Genomic DNA, 27,310 nt, shown 5'->3' with positions numbered 1-27,310 from the left:
ATGCCTAAAAAACTGGCCTCCCATGCCAGGGATTGAGCTTTCGAGTCCCTTCTGGGGTGGGTTGTGGCGCTGTGGAAACGAGCTGGGCCCAGAGGTTGATGACCTGAAGCCATCCTCAGCTAACAATTTTTATTTTTAGAAATTAATTGCAACCAGCGATCAAAAAAAGCATAATATCTTCGGCATGTCTCATTGCCCTTGGTGATTCTTTTTTTTTACTGTTTCTATCAGTTCGTATAGGTCATGCTATTACACCATGCCCCAGATGCCTAAAAAACTGGCCTCCCAAGCCAGAGATTGTGAGTTTAAGTCTTGTCAGGGGTGGCTGAAAACAGAGTGTCCCAGCGGAAGCGTGCTGGGCCCATAACCCAGAGGCCTATAGATTGAAACCATCCTCTGCAATCCATTTTTATTTTCAGAAATGAACTGCAACCAGGGATAAAAAAAAGCATAATATCAATGGCATGTCTCAGTGCCCTCCGTGGGTTGAAGCAGGGTGGCGCTGCGGAAACGTGATGGGCCCAGAGGTTGATGGATGAAACCATCCTCTGCAATCCATTTTTATTTTTAGAAATTAATTGCAACCATAAATAAAAAATAGCATAATTTCATGGGCATGTCTCAGTGCCCTCTGTGATTCTTTGTTTGACTGCTTCTGTCAGTTTGTATAGGTCACACTGATTACAGAGGTGCAGCGGTAGCGTGATGGCCCCGTAACCCAGAGGTCGATGGATCGAAACCACTCTCTGCTATCAAGATAGATTTTGGCAAGTACTCTAGTGGCCTAATGGATAAGGCACTGGCCTTCTAAGCCAGAGATTGTGGGTTCGAGTCCCATCTGGGGTGGATGAAGGCAGTTTGGGAAAGAAGAAGAGAGTTCATGTAACAAAGATGTTGAAGCTATTGAATTTTTAGAAAGGAAGTGCAAATAGAGATTAACAAAAAGTATACTTTCATGGGCATGTCTCTCTGCCCTTCGTGATTCTTTTTTTGAATCTGCTTCTATCAGTTCGTATAGGTCATGCTGATCACACAGTGCCACAGTGGCCTAAGAAACTGGCCTCCTAATCCATGTATTGTGCGTTCAAGTATTATTTTGGGGTGCCTGAAAGTGGAGTGATGAAGTGCAAGTATGCTGAGCAGTTAACCCAGTGATTTATGGATCGAAACCATCCTCTTCTATCCAGTTTGTTTTCAGCAAACAGAAATATAAAAACTGCTAACAATCTTTATTTTTACAAATTAATTGCAACCAGCGTTCAAAAAAAGCTAAATATCATGGGCATGTCTCAGTGCCCTATGTGATTCTTTTTTTTACTGTTTCTATCAGTTCTTATAGGTCATGCTATAACACCATGCCCCAGATGCCTAAAAAACTGGCCTCCCATGCCAGGGATTGAGCTTTCGAGTCCCTTCTGGGGTGGGTTGTGGCGCTGTGGAAACGAGCTGGGCCCAGAGGTTGATGACCTGAAGCCATCCTCAGCTAACAATTTTTATTTTTAGAAATTAATTGCAACCAGCGATCAAAAAAAGCATAATATCTTCGGCATGTCTCATTGCCCTTGGTGATTCTTTTTTTTTACTGTTTCTATCAGTTCGTATAGGTCATGCTATTACACCATGCCCCAGATGCCTAAAAAACTGGCCTCCCAAGCCAGAGATTGTGAGTTTAAGTCTTGTCAGGGGTGGCTGAAAACAGAGTGTCCCAGCGGAAGCGTGCTGGTCCCATAACCCAGAGGCCTATAGATTGAAACCATCCTCTGCAATCCATTTTTATTTTCAGAAATGAACTGCAACCAGGGATAAAAAAAAGCATAATATCAATGGCATGTCTCAGTGCCCTCCGTGGGTTGAAGCAGAGTGGCGCTGCGGAAACGTGATGAGCCCAGAGGTTGATGGATGAAACCATCCTCTGCAATCCATTTTTATTTTTAGAAATTAATTGCAACCATAAATAAAAAATAGCATAATTTCATGGGCATGTCTCAGTGCCCTCTGTGATTCTTTGTTTGACTGCTTCTGTCAGTTTGTATAGGTCACACTGATTACAGAGGTGCAGCGGTAGCGTGATGGCCCCGTAACCCAGAGGTCGATGGATCGAAACCACTCTCTGCTATCAAGATAGATTTTGGCAAGTACCCTAGTGGCCTAATGGATAAGGCACTGGCCTTCTAAGGCAGGGATTGTGGGTTCGAGTCCCATCTGGGGTGGATGAAGGCAGTTTGGGAAAGAAGAAGAGTGTTCATGTAACAAAGATGTTGAAGCTATTGAGTTTTTAGAAAGGAAGTGCAAATAGAGATTAACAAAAAGTATACTTTCATGGGCATGTCTCTCTGCCCTTCGTGATTCTTTTTTTGAATCTGCTTCTATCAGTTCGTATAGGTCATGCTGATCACACAGTGCCACAGTGGCCTAAGAAACTGGCCTCCTAATCCATGTATTGTGAGTTCAAGTATTATTTTGGGGTGCCTGAAAGTGGAGTGATGAAGTGCAAGTATGCTGAGCAGTTAACCCAGTGATTTATGGATCGAAACCATCCTCTTCTATCCAGTTTGTTTTCAGCAAACAGAAATATAAAAACTGCTAACAATCTTTATTTTTACAAATTAATTGCAACCAGCGTTCAAAAAAAGCAAAATATCATGGGCATGTCTCAGTGCCCAATGTGATTCTTTTTTTTTACTGTTTCTATGAGTTCGTATAGGTCATGCTATAACACCATGCCCCAGATGCCTAAAAAACTGGCCTCCCATGCCAGGGATTGAGCTTTCGAGTCCCTTGTGGGGTGGGTTGTGGCGCTGTGGAAACGAGCTGGGCCCAGAGTTTGATGACCTGAAGCCATCCTCAGCTAACAATTTTTATTTTTAGAAATTAATTGCAACCAGCGATCAAAAAAAGCATAATATCTTCGGCATGTCTCATTGCCCTTGGTGATTCTTTTTTTTTACTGTTTCTATCAGTTCGTATAGGTCATGCTATTACACCATGCCCCAGATGCCTAAAAAAACTGGCCTCCCAAGCCAGAGATTGTGAGTTTAAGTCTTGTCAGTGGTGGCTGAAAACAGAGTGTCCCAGCGGAAGCGTGCTGGGCCCATAACCCAGAGGCCTATAGATTGAAACCATCCTCTGCAATCCATTTTTATTTTCAGAAATGAACTGCAACCAGGGATAAAAAAAAGCATAATATCAATGGCATGTCTCAGTGCCCTCCGTTGGTTGAAGCAGAGTGGCGCTGCGGAAACGTGATGAGCCCAGAGGTTGATGGATGAAACCATCCTCTGCAATCCATTTTTATTTTTAGAAATTAATTGCAACCATAAATAAAAAATAGCATAATTTCATGGGCATGTCTCAGTGCCCTCTGTGATTCTTTGTTTGACTGCTTCTGTCAGTTTGTATAGGTCACACTGATTACAGAGGTGCAGCGGTAGCGTGATGGCCCCGTAACCCAGAGGTCGATGGATCGAAACCACTCTCTGCTATCAAGATAGATTTTGGCAAGTACCCTAGTGGCCTAATGGATAAGGCACTGGCCTTCTAAGGCAGGGATTGTGGGTTCGAGTCCCATCTGGGGTGGATGAAGGCAGTTTGGGAAAGAAGAAGAGTGTTCATGTAACAAAGATGTTGAAGCTATTGAGTTTTTAGAAAGGAAGTGCAAATAGAGATTAACAAAAAGTATACTTTCATGGGCATGTCTCTCTGCCCTTCGTGATTCTTTTTTTGAATCTGCTTCTATCAGTTCGTATAGGTCATGCTGATCACACAGTGCCACAGTGGCCTAAGAAACTGGCCTCCTAATCCATGTATTGTGAGTTCAAGTATTATTTTGGGGTGCCTGAAAGTGGAGTGATGAAGTACAAGTATGCTGAGCAGTTAACCCAGTGATTTATGGATCGAAACCACCCTCTTCTATCCAGTTTGTTTTCAGCAAACAGAAATATAAAAACTGCTAACAATCTTTATTTTTACAAATTAATTGCAACCAGCGTTCAAAAAAAGCTAAATATCATGGGCATGTCTCAGTGCCCTATGTGATTCTTTTTTTTACTGTTTCTATCAGTTCTTATAGGTCATGCTATAACACCATGCCACAGATGCCTAAAAAACTGGCCTCCCATGCCAGGGATTGAGCTTTCGAGTCCCTTCTGGGGTGGGTTGTGGCGCTGTGGAAACGAGCTGGGCCCAGAGGTTGATGACCTGAAGCCATCCTCAGCTAACAATTTTTATTTTTAGAAATTAATTGCAACCAGCGATCAAAAAAAGCATAATATCTTCGGCATGTCTCATTGCCCTTGGTGATTCTTTTTTTTTACTGTTTCTATCAGTTCGTATAGGTCATGCTATTACACCATGCCCCAGATGCCTAAAAAACTGGCCTCCCAAGCCAGAGATTGTGAGTTTAAGTCTTGTCAGGGGTGGCTGAAAACAGAGTGTCCCAGCGGAAGCGTGCTGGGCCCATAACCCAGAGGCCTATAGATTGAAACCATCCTCTGCAATCCATTTTTATTTTCAGAAATGAACTGCAACCAGGGATAAAAAAAAGCATAATATCAATGGCATGTCTCAGTGCCCTCCGTGGTTTGAAGCAGAGTGGCGCTGCGGAAACGTGATGGGCCCAGAGGTTGATGGATGAAACCATCCTCTGCAATCCATTTTATTTTTAGAAATTAATTGCAACCATAAATAAAAAATAGCATAATTTCATGGGCATGTCTCAGTGCCCTCTGTGATTCTTTGTTTGACTGCTTCTGTCAGTTTGTATAGGTCACACTGATTACAGAGGTGCAGCGGTAGCGTGATGGCCCCGTAACCCAGAGGTCGATGGATCGAAACCACTCTCTGCTATCAAGATAGATTTTGGCAAGTACCCTAGTGGCCTAATGGATAAGGCACTGGCCTTCTAAGGCAGGGATTGTGGGTTCGAGTCCCATCTGGGGTGGATGAAGGCAGTTTGGGAAAGAAGAAGAGTGTTCATGTAACAAAGATGTTGAAGCTATTGAGTTTTTAGAAAGGAAGTGCAAATAGAGATTAACAAAAAGTATACTTTCATGGGCATGTCTCTCTGCCCTTCGTGATTCTTTTTTTGAATCTGCTTCTATCAGTTCGTATAGGTCATGCTGATCACACAGTGCCACAGTGGCCTAAGAAACTGGCCTCCTAATCCATGTATTGTGAGTTCAAGTATTATTTTGGGGTGCCTGAAAGTGGAGTGATGAAGTACAAGTATGCTGAGCAGTTAACCCAGTGATTTATGGATCGAAACCACCCTCTTCTATCCAGTTTGTTTTCAGCAAACAGAAATATAAAAACTGCTAACAATCTTTATTTTTACAAATTAATTGCAACCAGCGTTCAAAAAAAGCTAAATATCATGGGCATGTCTCAGTGCCCTATGTGATTCTTTTTTTTACTGTTTCTATCAGTTCTTATAGGTCATGCTATAACACCATGCCCCAGATGCCTAAAAAACTGGCCTCCCATGCCAGGGATTGAGCTTTCGAGTCCCTTCTGGGGTGGGTTGTGGCGCTGTGGAAACGAGCTGGGCCCAGAGGTTGATGACCTGAAGCCATCCTCAGCTAACAATTTTTATTTTTAGAAATTAATTGCAACCAGCGATCAAAAAAAGCATAATATCTTCGGCATGTCTCATTGCCCTTGGTGATTCTTTTTTTTTACTGTTTCTATCAGTTCGTATAGGTCATGCTATTACACCATGCCCCAGATGCCTAAAAAACTGGCCTCCCAAGCCAGAGATTGTGAGTTTAAGTCTTGTCAGGGGTGACTGAAAACAGAGTGTCCCAGCGGAAGCGTGCTGGGCCCATAACCCAGAGGCCTATAGATTGAAACCATCCTCTGCAATCCATTTTTATTTTCAGAAATGAACTGCAACCAGGGATAAAAAAAAGCATAATATCAATGGCATGTCTCAGTGCCCTCCGTGGTTTGAAGCAGAGTGGCGCTGTGGAAACGTGATGGGCCCAGAGGTTGATGGATGAAACCATCCTCTGCAATCCATTTTATTTTTAGAAATTAATTGCAACCATAAATAAAAAATAGCATAATTTCATGGGCATGTCTCAGTGCCCTCTGTGATTCTTTGTTTGACTGCTTCTGTCAGTTTGTATAGGTCACACTGATTACAGAGGTGCAGCGGTAGCGTGATGGCCCCGTAACCCAGAGGTCGATGGATCGAAACCACTCTCTGCTATCAAGATAGATTTTGGCAAGTACCCTAGTGGCCTAATGGGTAAGGCACTGGCCTTCTAAGCCAGGGATTGTGGGTTCGAGTCCCATCTGGGGTGGATGAAGGCAGTTTGGGAAAGAAGAAGAGAGTTCATGTAACAAAGATGTTGAAGCTATTGAATTTTTAGAAAGGAAGTGCAAATAGAGATTAACAAAAAGTATACTTTCATGGGCATGTCTCTCTGCCCTTCGTGATTCTTTTTTTGAATCTGCTTCTATCAGTTCGTATAGGTCATGCTGATCACACAGTGCCACAGTGGCCTAAGAAACTGACCTCCTAATCCATGTATTGTGCGTTCAAGTATTATTTTGGGGTGCCTGAAAGTGGAGTGATGAAGTGCAAGTATGCTGAGCAGTTAACCCAGTGATTTATGGATCGAAACCATCCTCTTCTATCCAGTTTGTTTTCAGCAAACAGAAATATAAAAACTGCTAACAATCTTGATTTTTACAAATTAATTGCAACCAGCGTTCAAAAAAAGCAAAATATCATGGGCATGTCTCAGTGCCCTATGTGATTCTTTTTTTTACTGTTTCTATCAGTTCGTATAGGTCATGCTATAACACCATGCCCCAGATGCCTAAAAAACTGGCCTCCCATGCCAGGGATTGAGCTTTCGAGTCCCTTCTGGGGTGCTTTGTGGTGCTGTGGAAACGAGCTGGGCCCAGAGGTTGATGACCTGAAGCCATCCTCAGCTAACAATTTTTATTTTTAGAAATTAATTGCAACCAGCGATCAAAAAAAGCATAATATCTTCGGCATGTCTCATTGCCCTTGGTGATTCTTTTTTTTTACTGTTTCTATCAGTTCGTATAGGTCATGCTATTACACCATGCCCCAGATGCCTAAAAAACTGGCCTCCCAAGCCAGAGATTGTGAGTTTAAGTCTTGTCAGGGGTGGCTGAAAACAGAGTGTCCCAGCGGAAGCGTGCTGGGCCCATAACCCAGAGGCCTATAGATTGAAACCATCCTCTGCAATCCATTTTTATTTTCAGAAATGAACTGCAACCAGGGATAAAAAAAAGCATAATATCAATGGCATGTCTCAGTGCCCTCCGTGGGTTGAAGCAGGGTGGCGCTGCGGAAACGTGATGGGCCCAGAGGTTGATGGATGAAACCATCCTCTGCAATCCATTTTTATTTTTAGAAATTAATTGCAACCATAAATAAAAAATAGCATAATTTCATGGGCATGTCTCAGTGCCCTCTGTGATTCTTTGTTTGACTGCTTCTGTCAGTTTGTATAGGTCACACTGATTACAGAGGTGCAGCGGTAGCGTGATGGCCCCGTAACCCAGAGGTCGATGGATCGAAACCACTCTCTGCTATCAAGATAGATTTTGGCAAGTACTCTAGTGGCCTAATGGATAAGGCACTGGCCTTCTAAGCCAGAGATTGTGGGTTCGAGTCCCATCTGGGGTGGATGAAGGCAGTTTGGGAAAGAAGAAGAGAGTTCATGTAACAAAGATGTTGAAGCTATTGAATTTTTAGAAAGGAAGTGCAAATAGAGATTAACAAAAAGTATACTTTCATGGGCATGTCTCTCTGCCCTTCGTGATTCTTTTTTTGAATCTGCTTCTATCAGTTCGTATAGGTCATGCTGATCACACAGTGCCACAGTGGCCTAAGAAACTTGCCTCCTAATCCATGTATTGTGCGTTCAAGTATTATTTTGGGGTGCCTGAAAGTGGAGTGATGAAGTGCAAGTATGCTGAGCAGTTAACCCAGTGATTTATGGATCGAAACCATCCTCTTCTATCCAGTTTGTTTTCAGCAAACAGAAATATAAAAACTGCTAACAATCTTTATTTTTACAAATTAATTGCAACCAGCGTTCAAAAAAAGCTAAATATCATGGGCATGTCTCAGTGCCCTATGTGATTCTTTTTTTTACTGTTTCTATCAGTTCTTATAGGTCATGCTATAACACCATGCCCCAGATGCCTAAAAAACTGGCCTCCCATGCCAGGGATTGAGCTTTCGAGTCCCTTCTGGGGTGGGTTGTGGCGCTGTGGAAACGAGCTGGGCCCAGAGGTTGATGACCTGAAGCCATCCTCAGCTAACAATTTTTATTTTTAGAAATTAATTGCAACCAGCGATCAAAAAAAGCATAATATCTTCGGCATGTCTCATTGCCCTTGGTGATTCTTTTTTTTTACTGTTTCTATCAGTTCGTATAGGTCATGCTATTACACCATGCCCCAGATGCCTAAAAAACTGGCCTCCCAAGCCAGAGATTGTGAGTTTAAGTCTTGTCAGGGGTGGCTGAAAACAGAGTGTCCCAGCGGAAGCGTGCTGGGCCCATAACCCAGAGGCCTATAGATTGAAACCATCCTCTGCAATCCATTTTTATTTTCAGAAATGAACTGCAACCAGGGATAAAAAAAAGCATAATATCAATGGCATGTCTCAGTGCCCTGCGTGGGTTGAAGCAGGGTGGCGCTGCGGAAACGTGATGGGCCCAGAGGTTGATGGATGAAACCATCCTCTGCAATCCATTTTTATTTTTAGAAATTAATTGCAACCATAAATAAAAAATAGCATAATTTCATGGGCATGTCTCAGTGCCCTCTGTGATTCTTTGTTTGACTGCTTCTGTCAGTTTGTATAGGTCACACTGATTACAGAGGTGCAGCGGTAGCGTGATGGCCCCGTAACCCAGAGGTCGATGGATCGAAACCACTCTCTGCTATCAAGATAGATTTTGGCAAGTACTCTAGTGGCCTAATGGATAAGGCACTGGCCTTCTAAGCCAGAGATTGTGGGTTCGAGTCCCATCTGGGGTGGATGAAGGCAGTTTGGGAAAGAAGAAGAGAGTTCATGTAACAAAGATGTTGAAGCTATTGAATTTTTAGAAAGGAAGTGCAAATAGAGATTAACAAAAAGTATACTTTCATGGGCATGTCTCTCTGCCCTTCGTGATTCTTTTTTTGAATCTGCTTCTATCAGTTCGTATAGGTCATGCTGATCACACAGTGCCACAGTGGCCTAAGAAACTGGCCTCCTAATCCATGTATTGTGCGTTCAAGTATTATTTTGGGGTGCCTGAAAGTGGAGTGATGAAGTGCAAGTATGCTGAGCAGTTAACCCAGTGATTTATGGATCGAAACCATCCTCTTCTATCCAGTTTGTTTTCAGCAAACAGAAATATAAAAACTGCTAACAATCTTTATTTTTACAAATTAATTGCAACCAGCGTTCAAAAAAAGCTAAATATCATGGGCATGTCTCAGTGCCCTATGTGATTCTTTTTTTTACTGTTTCTATCAGTTCTTATAGGTCATGCTATAACACCATGCCCCAGATGCCTAAAAAACTGGCCTCCCATGCCAGGGATTGAGCTTTCGAGTCCCTTCTGGGGTGGGTTGTGGCGCTGTGGAAAGGAGCTGGGCCCAGAGGTTGATGACCTGAAGCCATCCTCAGCTAACAATTTTTATTTTTAGAAATTAATTGCAACCAGCGATCAAAAAAAGCATAATATCTTCGGCATGTCTCATTGCCCTTGGTGATTCTTTTTTTTACTGTTTCTATCAGTTCGTATAGGTCATGCTATTACACCATGCCCCAGATGCCTAAAAAACTGGCCTCCCAAGCCAGAGATTGTGAGTTTAAGTCTTGTCAGGGGTGGCTGAAAACAGAGTGTCCCAGCGGAAGCGTGCTGGGCCCATAACCCAGAGGCCTATAGATTGAAACCATCCTCTGCAATCCATTTTTATTTTCAGAAATGAACTGCAACCAGGGATAAAAAAAAGCATAATATCAATGGCATGTCTCAGTGCCCTGCGTGGGTTGAAGCAGGGTGGCGCTGCGGAAACGTGATGGGCCCAGAGGTTGATGGATGAAACCATCCTCTGCAATCCATTTTTATTTTTAGAAATTAATTGCAACCATAAATAAAAAATAGCATAATTTCATGGGCATGTCTCAGTGCCCTCTGTGATTCTTTGTTTGACTGCTTCTGTCAGTTTGTATAGGTCACACTGATTACAGAGGTGCAGCGGTAGCGTGATGGCCCCGTAACCCAGAGGTCGATGGATCGAAACCACTCTCTGCTATCAAGATAGATTTTGGCAAGTACTCTAGTGGCCTAATGGATAAGGCACTGGCCTTCTAAGCCAGAGATTGTGGGTTCGAGTCCCATCTGGGGTGGATGAAGGCAGTTTGGGAAAGAAGAAGAGAGTTCATGTAACAAAGATGTTGAAGCTATTGAATTTTTAGAAAGGAAGTGCAAATAGAGATTAACAAAAAGTATACTTTCATGGGCATGTCTCTCTGCCCTTCGTGATTCTTTTTTTGAATCTGCTTCTATCAGTTCGTATAGGTCATGCTGATCACACAGTGCCACAGTGGCCTAAGAAACTGGCCTCCTAATCCATGTATTGTGCGTTCAAGTATTATTTTGGGGTGCCTGAAAGTGGAGTGATGAAGTGCAAGTATGCTGAGCAGTTAACCCAGTGATTTATGGATCGAAACCATCCTCTTCTATCCAGTTTGTTTTCAGCAAACAGAAATATAAAAACTGCTAACAATCTTTATTTTTACAAATTAATTGCAACCAGCGTTCAAAAAAAGCTAAATATCATGGGCATGTCTCAGTGCCCTATGTGATTCTTTTTTTTACTGTTTCTATCAGTTCTTATAGGTCATGCTATAACACCATGCCCCAGATGCCTAAAAAACTGGCCTCCCATGCCAGGGATTGAGCTTTCGAGTCCCTTCTGGGGTGGGTTGTGGCGCTGTGGAAACGAGCTGGGCCCAGAGGTTGATGACCTGAAGCCATCCTCAGCTAACAATTTTTATTTTTAGAAATTAATTGCAACCAGCGATCAAAAAAAGCATAATATCTTCGGCATGTCTCATTGCCCTTGGTGATTCTTTTTTTTTACTGTTTCTATCAGTTCGTATAGGTCATGCTATTACACCATGCCCCAGATGCCTAAAAAACTGGCCTCCCAAGCCAGAGATTGTGAGTTTAAGTCTTGTCAGGGGTGGCTGAAAACAGAGTGTCCCAGCGGAAGCGTGCTGGGCCCATAACCCAGAGGCCTATAGATTGAAACCATCCTCTGCAATCCATTTTTATTTTCAGAAATGAACTGCAACCAGGGATAAAAAAAAGCATAATATCAATGGCATGTCTCAGTGCCCTCCGTGGGTTGAAGCAGAGTGGCGCTGCGGAAACGTGATGGGCCCAGAGGTTGATGGATGAAACCATCCTCTGCAATCCATTTTATTTTTAGAAATTAATTGCAACCATAAATAAAAAATAGCATAATTTCATGGGCATGTCTCAGTGCCCTCTGTGATTCTTTGTTTGACTGCTTCTGTCAGTTTGTATAGGTCACACTGATTACAGAGGTGCAGCGGTAGCGTGATGGCCCCGTAACCCAGAGGTCGATGGATCGAAACCACTCTCTGCTATCAAGATAGATTTTGGCAAGTACCCTAGTGGCCTAATGGATAAGGCACTGGCCTTCTAAGCCAGGGATTGTGGGTTCGAGTCCCATCTGGGGTGGATGAAGGCAGTTTGGGAAAGAAGAAGAGAGTTCATGTAACAAAGATGTTGAAGCTATTGAATTTTTAGAAAGGAAGTGCAAATAGAGATTAACAAAAAGTATACTTTCATGGGCATGTCTCTCTGCCCTTCGTGATTCTTTTTTTGAATCTGCTTCTATCAGTTCGTATAGGTCATGCTGATCACACAGTGCCACAGTGGCCTAAGAAACTGGCCTCCTAATCCATGTATTGTGCGTTCAAGTATTATTTTGGGGTGCCTGAAAGTGGAGTGATGAAGTGCAAGTATGCTGAGCAGTTAACCCAGTGATTTATGGATCGAAACCATCCTCTTCTATCCAGTTTGTTTTCAGCAAACAGAAATATAAAAACTGCTAACAATCTTGATTTTTACAAATTAATTGCAACCAGCGTTCAAAAAAAGCAAAATATCATGGGCATGTCTCAGTGCCCTATGTGATTCTTTTTTTTACTGTTTCTATCAGTTCGTATAGGTCATGCTATAACACCATGCCCCAGATGCCTAAAAAACTGGCCTCCCATGCCAGGGATTGAGCTTTCGAGTCCCTTCTGGGGTGCTTTGTGGTGCTGTGGAAACGAGCTAGGCCCAGAGGTTGATGACCTGAAGCCATCCTCAGCTAACAATTTTTATTTTTAGAAATTAATTGCAACCAGCGATCAAAAAAAGCATAATAACTTCGGCATGTCTCATTGCCCTTGGTGATTCTTTTTTTTTACTGTTTCTATCAGTTCGTATAGGTCATGCTATTACACCATGCCCCAGATGCCTAAAAAACTGGCCTCCCAAGCCAGAGATTGTGAGTTTAAGTCTTGTCAGGGGTGGCTGAAAACAGAGTGTCCCAGCGGAAGCGTGCTGGGCCCATAACCCAGAGGCCTATAGATTGAAACCATCCTCTGCAATCCATTTTTATTTTCAGAAATGAACTGCAACCAGGGATAAAAAAAAGCATAATATCAATGGCATGTCTCAGTGCCCTCCGTGGGTTGAAGCAGGGTGGCGCTGCGGAAACGTGATGGGCCCAGAGGTTGATGGATGAAACCATCCTCTGCAATCCATTTTTATTTTTAGAAATTAATTGCAACCATAAATAAAAAATAGCATAATTTCATGGGCATGTCTCAGTGCCCTCTGTGATTCTTTGTTTGACTGCTTCTGTCAGTTTGTATAGGTCACACTGATTACAGAGGTGCAGCGGTAGCGTGATGGCCCCGTAACCCAGAGGTCGATGGATCGAAACCACTCTCTGCTATCAAGATAGGTTTTGGCAAGTACTCTAGTGGCCTAATGGATAATGCACTGGCCTTCTAAGCCAGAGATTGTGGGTTCGAGTCCCATCTGGGGTGGATGAAGGCAGTTTGGGAAAGAAGAAGAGAGTTCATGTAACAAAGATGTTGAAGCTATTGAATTTTTAGAAAGGAAGTGCAAATAGAGATTAACAAAAAGTATACTTTCATGGGCATGTCTCTCTGCCCTTCGTGATTCTTTTTTTGAATCTGCTTCTATCAGTTCGTATAGGTCATGCTGATCACACAGTGCCACAGTGGCCTAAGAAACTGGCCTCCTAATCCATGTATTGTGCGTTCAAGTATTATTTTGGGGTGCCTGAAAGTGGAGTGATGAAGTGCAAGTATGCTGAGCAGTTAACCCAGTGATTTATGGATCGAAACCATCCTCTTCTATCCAGTTTGTTTTCAGCAAACAGAAATATAAAAACTGCTAACAATCTTTATTTTTACAAATTAATTGCAACCAGCGTTCAAAAAAAGCTAAATATCATGGGCATGTCTCAGTGCCCTATGTGATTCTTTTTTTTACTGTTTCTATCAGTTCTTATAGGTCATGCTATAACACCATGCCCCAGATGCCTAAAAAACTGGCCTCCCATGCCAGGGATTGAGCTTTCGAGTCCCTTCTGGGGTGGGTTGTGGCGCTGTGGAAACGAGCTGGGCCCAGAGGTTGATGACCTGAAGCCATCCTCAGCTAACAATTTTTATTTTTAGAAATTAATTGCAACCAGCGATCAAAAAAAGCATAATATCTTCGGCATGTCTCATTGCCCTTGGTGATTCTTTTTTTTTACTGTTTCTATCAGTTCGTATAGGTCATGCTATTACACCATGCCCCAGATGCCTAAAAAACTGGCCTCCCAAGCCAGAGATTGTGAGTTTAAGTCTTGTCAGGGGTGGCTGAAAACAGAGTGTCCCAGCGGAAGCGTGCTGGGCCCATAACCCAGAGGCCTATAGATTGAAACCATCCTCTGCAATCCATTTTTATTTTCAGAAATGAACTGCAACCAGGGATAAAAAAAAGCATAATATCAATGGCATGTCTCAGTGCCCTCCGTGGGTTGAAGCAGAGTGGCGCTGCGGAAACGTGATGGGCCCAGAGGTTGATGGATGAAACCATCCTCTGCAATCCATTTTATTTTTAGAAATTAATTGCAACCATAAATAAAAAATAGCATAATTTCATGGGCATGTCTCAGTGCCCTCTGTGATTCTTTGTTTGACTGCTTCTGTCAGTTTGTATAGGTCACACTGATTACAGAGGTGCAGCGGTAGCGTGATGGCCCCGTAACCCAGAGGTCGATGGATCGAAACCACTCTCTGCTATCAAGATAGATTTTGGCAAGTACCCTAGTGGCCTAATGGATAAGGCACTGGCCTTCTAAGCCAGGGATTGTGGGTTCGAGTCCCATCTGGGGTGGATGAAGGCAGTTTGGGAAAGAAGAAGAGAGTTCATGTAACAAAGATGTTGAAGCTATTGAATTTTTAGAAAGGAAGTGCAAATAGAGATTAACAAAAAGTATACTTTCATGGGCATGTCTCTCTGCCCTTCGTGATTCTTTTTTTGAATCTGCTTCTATCAGTTCGTATAGGTCATGCTGATCACACAGTGCCACAGTGGCCTAAGAAACTGGCCTCCTAATCCATGTATTGTGCGTTCAAGTATTATTTTGGGGTGCCTGAAAGTGGAGTGATGAAGTGCAAGTATGCTGAGCAGTTAACCCAGTGATTTATGGATCGAAACCATCCTCTTCTATCCAGTTTGTTTTCAGCAAACAGAAATATAAAAACTGCTAACAATCTTGATTTTTACAAATTAATTGCAACCAGCGTTCAAAAAAAGCAAAATATCATGGGCATGTCTCAGTGCCCTATGTGATTTTTTTTTTTGCTGTTTCTATCAGTTCGTATAGGTCATGCTATAACACCATGCCCCAGATGCCTAAAAAACTGGCCTCCCATGCCAGGGATTGAGCTTTCGAGTCCCTTCTGGGGTGCTTTGTGGTGCTGTGGAAACGAGCTAGGCCCAGAGGTTGATGACCTGAAGCCATCCTCAGCTAACAATTTTTATTTTTAGAAATTAATTGCAACCAGCGATCAAAAAAAGCATAATAACTTCGGCATGTCTCATTGCCCTTGGTGATTCTTTTTTTTTACTGTTTCTATCAGTTCGTATAGGTCATGCTATTACACCATGCCCCAGATGCCTAAAAAACTGGCCTCCCAAGCCAGAGATTGTGAGTTTAAGTCTTGTCAGGGGTGGCTGAAAACAGAGTGTCCCAGCGGAAGCGTGCTGGGCCCATAACCCAGAGGCCTATAGATTGAAACCATCCTCTGCAATCCATTTTTATTTTCAGAAATGAACTGCAACCAGGGATAAAAAAAAGCCTAATATCAATGGCATGTCTCAGTGCCCTCCGTGGTTTGAAGCAGAGTGGCGCTGCGGAAACGTGATGGGCCCAGAGGTTGATGGATGAAACCATCCTCTGCAATACATTTTATTTTTAGAAATTAATTGCAACCATAAATAAAAAATAGCATAATTTCATGGGCATGTCTCAGTGCCCTCTGTGATTCTTTGTTTGACTGCTTCTGTCAGTTTGTATAGGTCACACTGATTACAGAGGTGCAGCGGTAGCGTGATGGCCCCGTAACCCAGAGGTCGATGGATCGAAACCACTCTCTGCTATCAAGATAGATTTTGGCTAGTGGCCTAATGGATAAGGCACTGGCCTTCTAAGCCAGGGATTGTGGGTTCGAGTCCCATCTGGGGTGGATGAAGGCAGTTTGGGAAAGAAGAAGAGAGTTCATGTAACAAAGATGTTGAAGCTATTGAATTTTTAGAAAGGAAGTGCAAATAGAGATTAACAAAAAGTATACTTTCATGGGCATGTCTCTCTGCCCTTCGTGATTCTTTTTTTGAATCTGCTTCTATCAGTTCGTATAGGTCATGCTGATCACACAGTGCCACAGTGGCCTAAGAAACTGGCCTCCTAATCCATGTATTGTGCGTTCAAGTATTATTTTGGGGTGCCTGAAAGTGGAGTGATGAAGTGCAAGTATGCTGAGCAGTTAACCCAGTGATTTATGGATCGAAACCATCCTCTTCTATCCAGTTTGTTTTCAGCAAACAGAAATATAAAAACTGCTAACAATCTTTATTTTTACAAATTAATTGCAACCAGCGTTCAAAAAAAGCTAAATATCATGGGCATGTCTCAGTGCCCTATGTGATTCTTTTTTTTACTGTTTCTATCAGTTCTTATAGGTCATGCTATAACACCATGCCCCAGATGCCTAAAAAACTGGCCTCCCATGCCAGGGATTGAGCTTTCGAGTCCCTTCTGGGGTGGGTTGTGGCGCTGTGGAAACGAGCTGGGCCCAGAGGTTGATGACCTGAAGCCATCCTCAGCTAACAATTTTTATTTTTAGAAATTAATTGCAACCAGCGATCAAAAAAAGCATAATATCTTCGGCATGTCTCATTGCCCTTGGTGATTCTTTTTTTTTACTGTTTCTATCAGTTCGTATAGGTCATGCTATTACACCATGCCCCAGATGCCTAAAAAACTGGCCTCCCAAGCCAGAGATTGTGAGTTTAAGTCTTGTCAGGGGTGGCTGAAAACAGAGTGTCCCAGCGGAAGCGTGCTGGGCCCATAACCCAGAGGCCTATAGATTGAAACCATCCTCTGCAATCCATTTTTATTTTCAGAAATGAACTGCAACCAGGGATAAAAAAAAGCATAATATCAATGGCATGTCTCAGTGCCCTCCGTGGTTTGAAGCAGAGTGGCGCTGCGGAAACGTGATGGGCCCAGAGGTTGATGGATGAAACCATCCTCTGCAATCCATTTTATTTTTAGAAATTAATTGCAACCATAAATAAAAAATAGCATAATTTCATGGGCATGTCTCAGTGCCCTCTGTGATTCTTTGTTTGACTGCTTCTGTCAGTTTGTATAGGTCACACTGATTACAGAGGTGCAGCGGTAGCGTGATGGCCCCGTAACCCAGAGGTCGATGGATCGAAACCACTCTCTGCTATCAAGATAGATTTTGGCTAGTGGCCTAATGGATAAGGCACTGGCCTTCTAAGCCAGGGATTGTGGGTTCGAGTCCCATCTGGGGTGGATGAAGGCAGTTTGGGAAAGAAGAAGAGAGTTCATGTAACAAAGATGTTGAAGCTATTGAATTTTTAGAAAGGAAGTGCAAATAGAGATTAACAAAAAGTATACTTTCATGGGCATGTCTCTCTGCCCTTCGTGATTCTTTTTTTGAATCTGCTTCTATCAGTTCGTATAGGTCATGCTGATCACACAGTGCCACAGTGGCCTAAGAAACTTGCCTCCTAATCCATGTATTGTGCGTTCAAGTATTATTTTGGGGTGCCTGAAAGTGGAGTGATGAAGTGCAAGTATGCTGAGCAGTTAACCCAGTGATTTATGGATCGAAACCATCCTCTTCTATCCAGTTTGTTTTCAGCAAACAGAAATATAAAAACTGCTAACAATCTTGATTTTTACAAATTAATTGCAACCAGCGTTCAAAAAAAGCAAAATATCATGGGCATGTCTCAGTGCCCTATGTGATTCTTTTTTTTACTGTTTCTATCAGTTCTTATAGGTCATGCTATAACACCATGCCCCAGATGCCTAAAAAACTGGCCTCCCATGCCAGGGATTGAGCTTTCGAGTCCCTTCTGGGGTGGGTTGTGGCGCTGTGGAAACGAGCTGGGCCCAGAGGTTGATGACCTGAAGCCATCCTCAGCTAACAATTTTTATTTTTAGAAATTAATTGCAACCAGCGATCAAAAAAAGCATAATATCTTCGGCATGTCTCATTGCCCTTGGTGATTCTTTTTTTTTACTGTTTCTATCAGTTCGTATAGGTCATGCTATTACACCATGCCCCAGATGCCTAAAAAACTGGCCTCCCAAGCCAGAGATTGTGAGTTTAAGTCTTGTCAGGGGTGGCTGAAAACAGAGTGTCCCAGCGGAAGCGTGCTGGGCCCATAACCCAGAGGCCTATAGATTGAAACCATCCTCTGCAATCCATTTTTATTTTCAGAAATGAACTGCAACCAGGGATAAAAAAAAGCATAATATCAATGGCATGTCTCAGTGCCCTCCGTGGTTTGAAGCAGAGTGGCGCTGCGGAAACGTGATGGGCCCAGAGGTTGATGGATGAAACCATCCTCTGCAATCCATTTTATTTTTAGAAATTAATTGCAACCATAAATAAAAAATAGCATAATTTCATGGGCATGTCTCAGTGCCCTCTGTGATTCTTTGTTTGACTGCTTCTGTCAGTTTGTATAGGTCACACTGATTACAGAGGTGCAGCGGTAGCGTGATGGCCCCGTAACCCAGAGGTCGATGGATCGAAACCACTCTCTGCTATCAAGATAGATTTTGGCTAGTGGCCTAATGGATAAGGCACTGGCCTTCTAAGCCAGGGATTGTGGGTTCGAGTCCCATCTGGGGTGGATGAAGGCAGTTTGGGAAAGAAGAAGAGAGTTCATGTAACAAAGATGTTGAAGCTATTGAATTTTTAGAAAGGAAGTGCAAATAGAGATTAACAAAAAGTATACTTTCATGGGCATGTCTCTCTGCCCTTCGTGATTCTTTTTTTGAATCTGCTTCTATCAGTTCGTATAGGTCATGCTGATCACACAGTGCCACAGTGGCCTAAGAAACTTGCCTCCTAATCCATGTATTGTGCGTTCAAGTATTATTTTGGGGTGCCTGAAAGTGGAGTGATGAAGTGCAAGTATGCTGAGCAGTTAACCCAGTGATTTATGGATCGAAACCATCCTCTTCTATCCAGTTTGTTTTCAGCAAACAGAAATATAAAAACTGCTAACAATCTTGATTTTTACAAATTAATTGCAACCAGCGTTCAAAAAAAGCAAAATATCATGGGCATGTCTCAGTGCCCTATGTGATTCTTTTTTTTACTGTTTCTATCAGTTCGTATAGGTCATGCTATAACACCATGCCCCAGATGCCTAAAAAACTGGCCTCCCATGCCAGGGATTGAGCTTTCGAGTCCCTTCTGGGGTGGGTTGTGGCGCTGTGGAAACGAGCTGGGCCCAGAGGTTGATGACCTGAAGCCATCCTCAGCTAACAATTTTTATTTTTAGAAATTAATTGCAACCAGCGATCAAAAAAAGCATAATATCTTCGGCATGTCTCATTGCCCTTGGTGATTCTTTTTTTTTACTGTTTCTATCAGTTCGTATAGGTCATGCTATTACACCATGCCCCAGATGCCTAAAAAACTGGCCTCCCAAGCCAGAGATTGTGAGTTTAAGTCTTGTCAGGGGTGGCTGAAAACAGAGTGTCCCAGCGGAAGCGTGCTGGGCCCATAACCCAGAGGCCTATAGATTGAAACCATCCTCTGCAATCCATTTTTATTTTCAGAAATGAACTGCAACCAGGGATAAAAAAAAGCATAATATCAATGGCATGTCTCAGTGCCCTCCGTGGTTTGAAGCAGAGTGGCGCTGCGGAAACGTGATGGGCCCAGAGGTTGATGGATGAAACCATCCTCTGCAATCCATTTTATTTTTAGAAATTAATTGCAACCATAAATAAAAAATAGCATAATTTCATGGGCATGTCTCAGTGCCCTCTGTGATTCTTTGTTTGACTGCTTCTGTCAGTTTGTATAGGTCACACTGATTACAGAGGTGCAGCGGTAGCGTGATGGCCCCGTAACCCAGAGGTCGATGGATCGAAACCACTCTCTGCTATCAAGATAGATTTTGGCTAGTGGCCTAATGGATAAGGCACTGGCCTTCTAAGCCAGGGATTGTGGGTTCGAGTCCCATCTGGGGTGGATGAAGGCAGTTTGGGAAAGAAGAAGAGAGTTCATGTAACAAAGATGTTGAAGCTATTGAATTTTTAGAAAGGAAGTGCAAATAGAGATTAACAAAAAGTATACTTTCATGGGCATGTCTCTCTGCCCTTCGTGATTCTTTTTTTGAATCTGCTTCTATCAGTTCGTATAGGTCATGCTGATCACACAGTGCCACAGTGGCCTAAGAAACTGGCCTCCTAATCCATGTATTGTGCGTTCAAGTATTATTTTGGGGTGCCTGAAAGTGGAGTGATGAAGTGCAAGTATGCTGAGCAGTTAACCCAGTGATTTATGGATCGAAACCATCCTCTTCTATCCAGTTTGTTTTCAGCAAACAGAAATATAAAAACTGCTAACAATCTTGATTTTTACAAATTAATTGCAACCAGCGTTCAAAAAAAGCAAAATATCATGGGCATGTCTCAGTGCCCTATGTGATTCTTTTTTTTACTGTTTCTATCAGTTCGTATAGGTCATGCTATAACACCATGCCCCAGATGCCTAAAAAACTGGCCTCCCATGCCAGGGATTGAGCTTTCGAGTCCCTTCTGGGGTGCTTTGTGGTGCTGTGGAAACGAGCTGGGCCCAGAGGTTGATGACCTGAAGCCATCCTCAGCTAACAATTTTTATTTTTAGAAATTAATTGCAACCAGAGATCAAAAAAAGCATAATATCTTCGGCATGTCTCATTGCCCTTGGTGATTCTTTTTTTTTACTGTTTCTATCAGTTCGTATAGGTCATGCTATTACACCATGCCCCAGATGCCTAAAAAACTGGCCTCCCAAGCCAGAGATTGTGAGTTTAAGTCTTGTCAAGGGTGGCTGAAAACAGAGTGTCCCAGCGGAAGCGTGCTGGGCCCATAACCCAGAGGCCTATAGATTGAAACCATCCTCTGCAATCCATTTTTATTTTCAGAAATGAACTGCAACCAGGGATAAAAAAAAGCATAATATCAATGGCATGTCTCAGTGCCCTCCGTGGGTTGAAGCAGAGTGGCGCTGCGGAAACGTGATGGGCCCAGAGGTTGATGGATGAAACCATCCTCTGCAATCCATTTTTATTTTTAGAAATTAATTGCAACCATAAATAAAAAATAGCATAATTTCATGGGCATGTCTCAGTGCCCTCTGTGATTCTTTGTTTGACTGCTTCTGTCAGTTTGTATAGGTCACACTGATTACAGAGGTGCAGCGGTAGCGTGATGGCCCCGTAACCCAGAGGTCGATGGATCGAAACCACTCTCTGCTATCAAGATAGATTTTGGCAAGTACTCTAGTGGCCTAATGGATAAGGCACTGGCCTTCTAAGCCAGAGATTGTGGGTTCGAGTCCCATCTGGGGTGGATGAAGGCAGTTTGGGAAAGAAGAAGAGAGTTCATGTAACAAAGATGTTGAAGCTTTTGAATTTTTAGAAAGGAAGTGCAAATAGAGATTAACAAAAAGTATACTTTCATGGGCATGTCTCTCTGCCCTTCGTGATCCTTTTTTTGAATCTGCTTCTATCAGTTCGTATAGGTCATGCTGATCACACAGTGCCACAGTGGCCTAAGAAACTGGCCTCCTAATCCATGTATTGTGCGTTCAAGTATTATTTTGGGGTGCCTGAAAGTGGAGTGATGAAGTGCAAGTATGCTGAGCGGTTAACCCAGTGATTTATGGATCGAAACCATCCTCTTCTATCCAGTTTGTTTTCAGCAAACAGAAATATAAAAACTGCTAACAATCTTGATTTTTACAAATTAATTGCAACCAGCGTTCAAAAAAAGCAAAATATCATGGGCATGTCTCAGTGCCCTATGTGATTCTTTTTTTTACTGTTTCTATCAGTTCGTATATGTCATGCCTAAAAAACTGGCCTCCCATGCCAGGGATTGAGCTTTCGAGTCCCTTCTGGGGTGGGTTGTGGCGCTGTGGAAACGAGCTGGGCCCAGAGGTTGATGACCTGAAGCCATCCTCAGCTAACAATTTTTATTTTTAGAAATTAATTGCAACCAGCGATCAAAAAAAGCATAATATCTTCGGCATGTCTCATTGCCCTTGGTGATTCTTTTTTTTTACTGTTTCTATCAGTTCGTATAGGTCATGCTATTACACCATGCCCCAGATGCCTAAAAAACTGGCCTCCCAAGCCAGAGATTGTGAGTTTAAGTCTTGTCAGGGGTGGCTGAAAACAGAGTGTCCCAGCGGAAGCGTGCTGGGCCCATAACCCAGAGGCCTATAGATTGAAACCATCCTCTGCAATCCATTTTTATTTTCAGAAATGAACTGCAACCAGGGATAAAAAAAAGCATAATATCAATGGCATGTCTCAGTGCCCTCCGTGGGTTGAAGCAGAGTGGCGCTGCGGAAACGTGATGGGCCCAGAGGTTGATGGATGAAACCATCCTCTGCAATCCATTTTTATTTTTAGAAATTAATTGCAACCATAAATAAAAAATAGCATAATTTCATGGGCATGTCTCAGTGCCCTCTGTGATTCTTTGTTTGACTGCTTCTGTCAGTTTGTATAGGTCACACTGATTACAGAGGTGCAGCGGTAGCGTGATGGCCCCGTAACCCAGAGGTCGATGGATCGAAACCACTCTCTGCTATCAAGATAGATTTAGGCAAGTACCCTAGTGGCCTAATGGATAAGGCACTGGCCTTCTAAGCCAGGGATTGTGGGTTCGAGTCCCATCTGGGGTGGATGAAGGCAGTTTGGGAAAGAAGAAGAGAGTTCATGTAACAAAGATGTTGAAGCTATTGAATTTTTTGAAAGGAAGTGCAAATAGAGATTAACAAAAAGTATACTTTCATGGGCATGTCTCTCTGCCCTTCGTGATTCTTTTTTTGAATCTGCTTCTATCAGTTCGTATAGGTCATGCTGATCACACAGTGCCACAGTGGCCTAAGAAACTGGCCTCCTAATCCATGTATTGTGCGTTCAAGTATTATTTTGGGGTGTCTGAAAGTGGAGTGATGAAGTGCAAGTATGCTGAGCAGTTAACCCAGTGATTTATGGATCGAAACCATCCTCTTCTATCCAGTTTGTTTTCAGCAAACAGAAATATAAAAACTGCTAACAATCTTGATTTTTACAAATTAATTGCAACCAGCGTTCAAAAAAAGCAAAATATCATGGGCATGTCTCAGTGCCCTATGTGATTCTTTTTTTTACTGTTTCTATCAGTTCGTATAGGTCATGCTATAACACCATGCCCCAGATGCCTAAAAAACTGGCCTCCCATGCCAGGGATTGAGCTTTCGAGTCCCTTCTGGGGTGGGTTGTGGTGCTGTGGAAACGAGCTGGGCCCAGAGGTTGATGACCTGAAGCCATCCTCAGCTAACAATTTTTATTTTTAGAAATTAATTGCAACCAGCGATCAAAAAAAGCATAATATCTTCGGCATGTCTCATTGCCCTTGGTGATTCTTTTTTTTTACTGTTTCTATCAGTTCGTATAGGTCATGCTATTACACCATGCCCCAGATGCCTAAAAAACTGGCCTCCCAAGCCAGAGATTGTGAGTTTAAGTCTTGTCAGGGGTGGCTGAAAACAGAGTGTCCCAGCGGAAGCGTGCTGGGCCCATAACCCAGAGGCCTATAGATTGAAACCATCCTCTGCAATCCATTTTTATTTTCAGAAATGAACTGCAACCAGGGATAAAAAAAGCATAATATCAATGGCATGTCTCAGTGCCCTCCGTGGGTTGAAGCAGAGTGGCGCTGCGGAAACGTGATGGGCCCAGAGGTTGATGGATGAAACCATCCTCTGCAATCCATTTTTATTTTTAGAAATTAATTGCAACCATAAATAAAAAATAGCATAATTTCATGGGCATGTCTCAGTGCCCTCTGTGATTCTTTGTTTGACTGCTTCTGTCAGTTTGTATAGGTCACACTGATTACAGAGGTGCAGCGGTAGCGTGATGGCCCCGTAACCCAGAGGTCGATGGATCGAAACCACTCTCTGCTATCAAGATAGATTTCGGCAAGTAGCCTAGTGGCCTAATGGATAAGGCACTGGCCTTCTAAGCCAGGGATTGTGGGTTCAAGTCCCATCTTGTGTGGATGAAGGCAGTTTGGGAAAGAAGAAGAGAGTTCATGTAACAAAGATGTTGAAGCTATTGAATTTTTAGAAAGGAAGTGCAAATAGAGATTAACAAAAAGTATACTTTCATGGGCATGTCTCTCTGCCCTTCGTGATTCTTTTTTTGAATCTGCTTCTATCAGTTCGTATAGGTCATGCTGATCACACAGTGCCACAGTGGCCTAAGAAACTGGCCTCCTAATCCATGTATTGTGCGTTGAAGTATTATTTTGGGGTGCCTGAAAGTGGAGTGATGAAGTGCAAGTATGCTGAGCAGTTAACCCAGTGATTTATGGATCGAAACCATCCTCTTCTATCCAGTTTGTTTTCAGCAAACAGAAATATAAAAACTGCTAACAATCTTGATTTTTACAAATTAATTGCAACCAGCGTTCAAAAAAAGCTAAATATCATGGGCATGTCTCAGTGCCCTATGTGATTCTTTTTTTTACTGTTTCTATCAGTTCGTATAGGTCATGCTATAACACCATGCCCCAGATGCCTAAAAAACTGGCCTCCCATGCCAGGGATTGAGCTTTCGAGTCCCTTCTGGGGTGGGTTGTGGCGCTGTGGAAACGAGCTGGGCCCAGAGGTTGATGACCTGAAGCCATCCTCAGCTAACAATTTTTATTTTTAGAAATTAATTGCAACCAGCGATCAAAAAAAGCATAATATCTTCGGCATGTCTCATTGCCCTTGGTGATTCTTTTTTTTTACTGTTTCTATCAGTTCGTATAGGTCATGCTATTACACCATGCCCCAGATGCCTAAAAAACTGGCCTCCCAAGCCAGAGATTGTGAGTTTAAGTCTTGTCAGGGGTGGCTGAAAACAGAGTGTCCCAGCGGAAGCGTGCTGGGCCCATAACCCAGAGGCCTATAGATTGAAACCATCCTCTGCAATCCATTTTTATTTTCAGAAATGAACTGCAACCAGGGATAAAAAAAAAGCATAATATCAATGGCATGTCTCAGTGCCCTCCGTGGGTTGAAGCAGAGTGGCGCTGCGGAAACGTGATGGGCCCAGAGGTTGATGGATGAAACCATCCTCTGCAATCCATTTTTATTTTTAGAAATGAATTGCAACCATAAATAAAAAATAGCATAATTTCATGGGCATGTCTCAGTGCCCTCTGTGATTCTTTGTTTGACTGCTTCTGTCAGTTTGTATAGGTCACACTGATTACAGAGGTGCAGCGGTAGCGTGATGGCCCCGTAACCCAGAGGTCGATGGATCGAAACCACTCTCTGCTATCAAGATAGATTTTGGCAAGTACCCTAGTGGCCTAATGGATAAGGCACTGGCCTTCTAAGCCAGGGATTGTGGGTTGAGTCCCATCTGGGGTGGATGAAGGCAGTTTGGGAAAGAAGAAGAGAGTTCATGTAACAAAGATGTTGAAGCTATTTAATTTTTTGAAAGGAAGTGCAAATAGAGATTAACAAAAAGTATACTTTCATGGGCATGTCTCTCTGCCCTTCGTGATTCTTTTTTTGAATCTGCTTCTATCAGTTCGTATAGGTCATGCTGATCACACAGTGCCACAGTGGCCTAAGAAACTGGCCTCCTAATCCATGTATTGTGCGTTCAAGTATTATTTTGGGGTGCCTGAAAGTGGAGTGATGAAGTGCAAGTATGCTGAGCAGTTAACCCAGTGATTTATGGATCGAAACCATCCTCTTCTATCCAGTTTGTTTTCAGCAAACAGAAATATAAAAACTGCTAACAATCTTGATTTTTACAAATTAATTGCAACCAGCGTTAAAAAAAAGCAAAATATCATGGGCATGTCTCAGTGCCCTATGTGATTCTTTTTTTTACTGTTTCTATCAGTTCGTATAGGTCATGCTATAACACCATGCCCCAGATGCCTAAAAAACTGGCCTCCCATGCCAGGGATTGAGCTTTCGAGTCCCTTCTGGGGTGGGTTGTGGCGCTGTGGAAACGAGCTGGGCCCAGAGGTTGATGACCTGAAGCCATCCTCAGCTAACAATTTTTATTTTTAGAAATTAATTGCAACCAGCGATCAAAAAAAGCATAATATCTTCGGCATGTCTCATTGCCCTTGGTGATTCTTTTTTTTTACTGTTTCTATCAGTTCGTATAGGTCATGCTATAACACCATGCCCCAGATGCCTAAAAAACTGGCCTCCCAAGCCAGAGATTGTGAGTTTAAGTCTTGTCAGGGGTGGCTGAAAAAAGAGTGTCCCAGCGGAAGCGTGCTGGGCCCATAACCCAGAGGCCTATAGATTGAAACCATCCTCTGCAATCCATTTTTATTTTCAGAAATGAACTGCAACCAGGGATAAAAAAAAAGCATAATATCAATGGCATGTCTCAGTGCCCTCCGTGGGTTGAAGCAGAGTGGCGCTGCGGAAACGTGATGGGCCCAGAGGTTGATGGATGAAACCATCCTCTGCAATCCATTTTTATTTTTAGAAATTAATTGCAACCATAAATAAAAAATAGCATAATTTCATGGGCATGTCTCAGTGCCCTCTGTGATTCTTTGTTTGACTGCTTCTGTCAGTTTGTATAGGTCACACTGATTACAGAGGTGCAGCGGTAGCGTGATGGCCCCGTAACCCAGAGGTCGATGGATCGAAACCACTCTCTGCTATCAAGATAGATTTTGGCAAGTACCCTAGTGGCCTAATGGATAAGGCACTGGCCTTCTAAGCCAGGGATTGTGGGTTCGAGTCCCATCTGGGGTGGATGAAGGCAGTTTGGGAAAGAAGAAGAGAGTTCATGTAACAAAGATGTTGAAGCTATTGAATTTTTTGAAAGGAAGTGCAAATAGAGATTAACAAAAAGTATACTTTCATGGGCATGTCTCTCTGCCCTTCGTGATTCTTTTTTTGAATCTGCTTCTATCAGTTCGTATAGGTCATGCTGATCACACAGTGCCACAGTGGCCTAAGAAACTGGCCTCCTAATCCATGTATTGTGCGTTCAAGTATTATTTTGGGGTGCCTGAAAGTGGAGTGATGAAGTGCAAGTATGCTGAGCAGTTAACCCAGTGATTTATGGATCGAAACCATCCTCTTCTATCCAGTTTGTTTTCAGCAAACAGAAATATAAAAACTGCTAACAATCTTGATTTTTACAAATTAATTGCAACCAGCGTTCAAAAAAAGCAAAATATCATGGGCATGTCTCAGTGCCCTATGTGATTCTTTTTTTTACTGTTTCTATCAGTTCGTATAGGTCATGCTATAACACCATGCCCCAGATGCCTAAAAAACTGGCCTCCCATGCCAGGGATTGAGCTTTCGAGTCCCTTCTGGGGTGGGTTGTGGCGCTGTGGAAACGAGCTGGGCCCA

General features: G+C 42.8%; 10 non-coding genes across 10 annotated transcripts; all 10 read left to right on the top strand.

The window, feature by feature from the left end:
* The first annotated feature begins 773 nt into the window (after positions 1-773).
* trnar-ucu (transfer RNA arginine (anticodon UCU)) lies at positions 774-846 on the top strand. The gene has a single exon. It is a non-coding gene; the product is annotated as a tRNA-Arg (tRNA).
* Positions 847-6,229: 5,383 nt separating this feature from the next.
* Positions 6,230-6,302, top strand: trnar-ucu (transfer RNA arginine (anticodon UCU)). The gene has a single exon. It is a non-coding gene; the product is annotated as a tRNA-Arg (tRNA).
* Positions 6,303-7,593: 1,291 nt separating this feature from the next.
* On the top strand, positions 7,594-7,666 carry trnar-ucu (transfer RNA arginine (anticodon UCU)). Its single transcript has one exon. It is a non-coding gene; the product is annotated as a tRNA-Arg (tRNA).
* Positions 7,667-8,957: 1,291 nt separating this feature from the next.
* On the top strand, positions 8,958-9,030 carry trnar-ucu (transfer RNA arginine (anticodon UCU)). The gene has a single exon. It is a non-coding gene; the product is annotated as a tRNA-Arg (tRNA).
* A 1,290-nt stretch (positions 9,031-10,320) lies between these two features.
* Positions 10,321-10,393, top strand: trnar-ucu (transfer RNA arginine (anticodon UCU)). The gene has a single exon. It is a non-coding gene; the product is annotated as a tRNA-Arg (tRNA).
* Positions 10,394-11,683: 1,290 nt separating this feature from the next.
* trnar-ucu (transfer RNA arginine (anticodon UCU)) lies at positions 11,684-11,756 on the top strand. Its single transcript has one exon. It is a non-coding gene; the product is annotated as a tRNA-Arg (tRNA).
* A 2,654-nt stretch (positions 11,757-14,410) lies between these two features.
* On the top strand, positions 14,411-14,483 carry trnar-ucu (transfer RNA arginine (anticodon UCU)). The gene has a single exon. It is a non-coding gene; the product is annotated as a tRNA-Arg (tRNA).
* A 6,711-nt stretch (positions 14,484-21,194) lies between these two features.
* Positions 21,195-21,267, top strand: trnar-ucu (transfer RNA arginine (anticodon UCU)). The gene has a single exon. It is a non-coding gene; the product is annotated as a tRNA-Arg (tRNA).
* A 1,269-nt stretch (positions 21,268-22,536) lies between these two features.
* Positions 22,537-22,609, top strand: trnar-ucu (transfer RNA arginine (anticodon UCU)). The gene has a single exon. It is a non-coding gene; the product is annotated as a tRNA-Arg (tRNA).
* A 4,019-nt stretch (positions 22,610-26,628) lies between these two features.
* trnar-ucu (transfer RNA arginine (anticodon UCU)) lies at positions 26,629-26,701 on the top strand. Its single transcript has one exon. It is a non-coding gene; the product is annotated as a tRNA-Arg (tRNA).
* Positions 26,702-27,310: the final 609 nt, after the last annotated feature.

The sequence above is a fragment of the Salmo salar genome, chromosome 07, assembly GCF_965601325.2.
Source record: "Salmo salar chromosome 07, fSalSal1, whole genome shotgun sequence".
Lineage (NCBI taxonomy): Eukaryota > Metazoa > Chordata > Actinopteri > Salmoniformes > Salmonidae > Salmo > Salmo salar.
This window is presented reverse-complemented; position numbering and strand designations above follow the sequence as displayed.